The following is a 3706-nucleotide window of genomic DNA, read 5'->3' as shown; positions in this document are numbered from 1 at the left end:
GGGACAGGCAGCCATTAAACTGGTGTGCAACAACCGTCTAAGTGATGATCTGCCCACAACCTGGAGGTCATCCCATTCATTTATCAGGAAGGATAGATAGGATTGTTCAGTAATTTGTGGAACTTTGCCTTTTTTTTTCCTGGTCAAAGTGAAGCAGGAAATGGAGGAAGGCTCCTCCTCCAATACAGAGTTTTTATCACACAGCAGTCTTCTCTTTTATTGTCCAGTGGGTCAAACTTTGATTAATTCTTTATTATTAACATCCTCTACAGAGCAAAATGATCACACTTTCTTCCCAACACCGGCAAATGAATGGTTTCTGTTTCCTTGTCTAGGATCTCTCCCATTTACCAGAGACCCCTCTGCCCAGCCTGCTCTCAGTCTTCTTCCCTTCAGCTTCTGCATGTGTTATGTATGTATGCAAAAGTATCTTTACCTCTGAAGAAAATGTGAACAGCCAACTAAAGTGAAAAATATGAAGTTTAAATTTGCAGTCTTTCAATTTATTTACCCTAATTTCCCCATTGCTTCTGTGCAAACAGTCCATATACCCCCTTATGTGATTTTTTTTCTCCTGTAAAGACCAAAGTGAGGACTTCTTGCTTTTTGCAGCCACAGAATCCTACAAGCACCATTTGTCCCATTTTTCACCCCAGCCTGTGGTTACCCCTCCGGTTTCATGTGCCGATTTATTGCTAAAGACTGTATTTTCCGTTAGAGGAGAAGAGGGGAGGGAGTACCAAACAAACTCCAGTGGCTGTATTCAAAGTGTAATGCTTCTTATCACAAATAATTTAAAAAATGCAAGAACCCCAATTTGCAGCTAGGAGGCCCACTTGAGGGATCAGTTAAAATTTACTCCTTTATACGCATGCCAACTTTGACTTCAAAAAGACTTTATTCCCAAGGATAAACAACCCAATATTTGTGTAATATAATTAAGTGAAGGCATCTTTAAATGTCATACCAGCTTGTGCCATGCTTTAAATTTTTATGCATCAACAGAATTTAACGAGATGGCCAAGGATCCTGCTTCCTGCGTGAATGCGATAAGCCACAAATACTGTATAGCTCTTTAATAGATTGCCAAAATAAAGCATTTTGTATGCAAATTATTCATGGAGTGGCACAGCTAATACAGTGCCAAAATTACGCCCACTGGTCCCCTGCAATTAGTAGTTAAGTTGAAGTATCTTCAAACTGCAGAATTTCTTTCAGTGTCTCCCAATACTTGAAACATCTTTTCATTTATGAAAATAGGAAATAACAGCTTTTATTTTCTTTTTAAGGTTTAGGGTATGTGTGCTATAGCAGAGAAGTGGCAAGAAGGGATCTAATCAGAATAATTGCACATAGGCTACCCGGGAAATAAATATGAAAGTCCAGTGACTTGCAAGAAAGTTGAAGGAGAAAGGAAAAATTTGATTTCCCCCTCCCCAGCCCATGCCCCTGAAATAGTCTGTGAGCACTGTGAAGTGGGTCTCAAAAAGCTAAGTGGAAAAACCACTGCAGGACTGAAGGGAAAGTATAAGCATTTACCAGCAGCTGGGAAGGGATTTTGCTGTCCCCCCATGTTACAGCACCTTCCCATCTCCTCCAGAAATCTCCTTGTTCTATACCCACATCCTCCTGGCAGCATCAAGAGAAAACTTCCTTGGGGTGCACCAGGCAGAGGAGCTGCCACCCTGAAAGCTCCACACCTGTAGACCATTTAACCTATAGCTTCACTGGCAGGAAATCACCTGAAATGTTCTGTTCCACTAGATTCAGGAATAAGTGATCCATAACCAGGAGTTTCTAGTTTCAGGTTAAGTACACAAATAACCAACAGCCACATCACCTGGGAAATACTTGGAAAACTCTCAATTTCTCTTTGACTTAATAATATTCTGCCTTGAATACTGGGTACAGGAATCCTTTGTGACAAACAGAAAGAAGGAAAGAAACAGGATTTCCCAGTCTCCACATTTCCAGTGAAAAATCTCTCCCTTTTTCTGCTCTCTAAGACAAATGGAGGCTGATGAGGGATCTATGCCAAGGGGGAAAAGCAGCATTGCTCCTTGATGGACATGGTTTTGGAGAAACCTTAAACTGCAAAGTATCCAGGCTACTTTTGCCCTCTTTAGTGTCTTGTGGAAGGTGTAGCTCAGTGAAGGAGTGGAGGGGCAGGTAGGTCCTGTAGATCAACTCCCCGTTCTGTAGAGGGAACTCCAACTGTATTTTTCATTTACAGCCTAATCATCAGAGTAGTACGTACATGCCAGGGGCCTGGGATGGTGATTTAAGGAGTCTGTGTCAAAGAGCTTGGACCTGGATGGCCTTTCCAAGCTAACCTGGAGGATTTACTGCCAGCTAAACAACAAATGTAATTTCACTCACAAACTGTTCTATGAAATGTTGTGCAATACCATAAACAACCCCATTCAGTCCAGTGAACTCCAAAAGCTGTAATCTACAGCACTCTCTTAACCTGGGGGGCAGTGGGGAGACCCAAAGCCACCAGACCCACTTCCCTATTTTGATATCAAGGGAAGAAGAGGATAGCAGGCCTCACAGCAGAAACCTGCAATCCCTTGGAAAAATAAATAAAAGCAGCCATCACCATTCATAACATACATCTTGTGTTTTGTCATTTTTTATAGCAATGCAGGTTTAAATGTGTCCTTTTTTATAGCCATGTGGGTTTTAATGTCCGCCCTGCCGAGGGGAGCGTTCCCACAGCATCTCTGCCGGACAAGATCTGGCAGAAGGCACGAGGAGCACACTGCCCCAGCACTTCCAGGCGTGCCTGGCCAACAGCAGCCCCCGTGCCATGGGGAGGACTTGCCAGATGCTATTGGTCAGGGTCCCGCACTGACAACTTGTCATCGATTCCGCCGGAGAAAAAAAATTAAAAATGGCAACCAATGAAAATCAATCTTCTGATGCTCCGCTGCCTTAAATACCACTGGAGCAAACAAACAGCCCTAAACAATACAGCAGAACCCATATATCAATTACCCTAAATGCTCAAGCATTTTTACTTCACAGCCTGCAACATCCGACTGTGGTACCCGCACCCGCTGCGCCGGGATGATAATGGTGCCGCATTGTTCCCGGGCGTCTGGCGGCCTGATAAGGGCTGCCTGTGCTTAGATGATAATGAAAGTGGGCAGACTTAACATTGTGATTGGAAAATTTCTTGGGTCTCAGAAAAAGGTTCTATTAAGCCCACTGACCCCAATTGAATATTAATTAGCTAATTAACAGATTTATTGTTCCACGCAATTTCTGGAGAGGCAATTTTTTTTCAAGTGCCATTATTTTTTTAAATTATTTTTTGCATTGTGTATAATTGAATCTTTGCAGCTGCCAGCATCTTCTGCATGATTTGGCAAAAAAAAGAAAGAAAAAGCACTTATAGCTTTCCCTTTTTTTTGAGACCCAAATGTTTCCAATCGCTTTAGTGACTGTTTGGGGGTGGGGGAGGGAGGGAGGGGGAGAGAGACAGCTGATTTATATTACATTCTACAGATTTATTTATTCTTAAAAGCTTAACTTAAAAATGTCCACACTTTTTTTTTTTTCTATTATGATTCACTGGTCTGTCTTTTAGCCTGAGGTTACTACACTGTGCACTGTTATTCCCAGGGAAGACACTGAGGTCTGTGCCCTGCCTTTCATATACATCCTTTCAGGCATTAAGCATTTTTCCTCTCCTCTTACC

This window comes from Lichenostomus cassidix, chromosome 5 (genome assembly GCF_008360975.1).
Source record: "Lichenostomus cassidix isolate B80296 chromosome 5, HeHo_3.0, whole genome shotgun sequence".
Classification (NCBI taxonomy): domain Eukaryota; kingdom Metazoa; phylum Chordata; class Aves; order Passeriformes; family Meliphagidae; genus Lichenostomus; species Lichenostomus cassidix.
Note: the sequence above shows the minus strand (reverse complement) of the source record.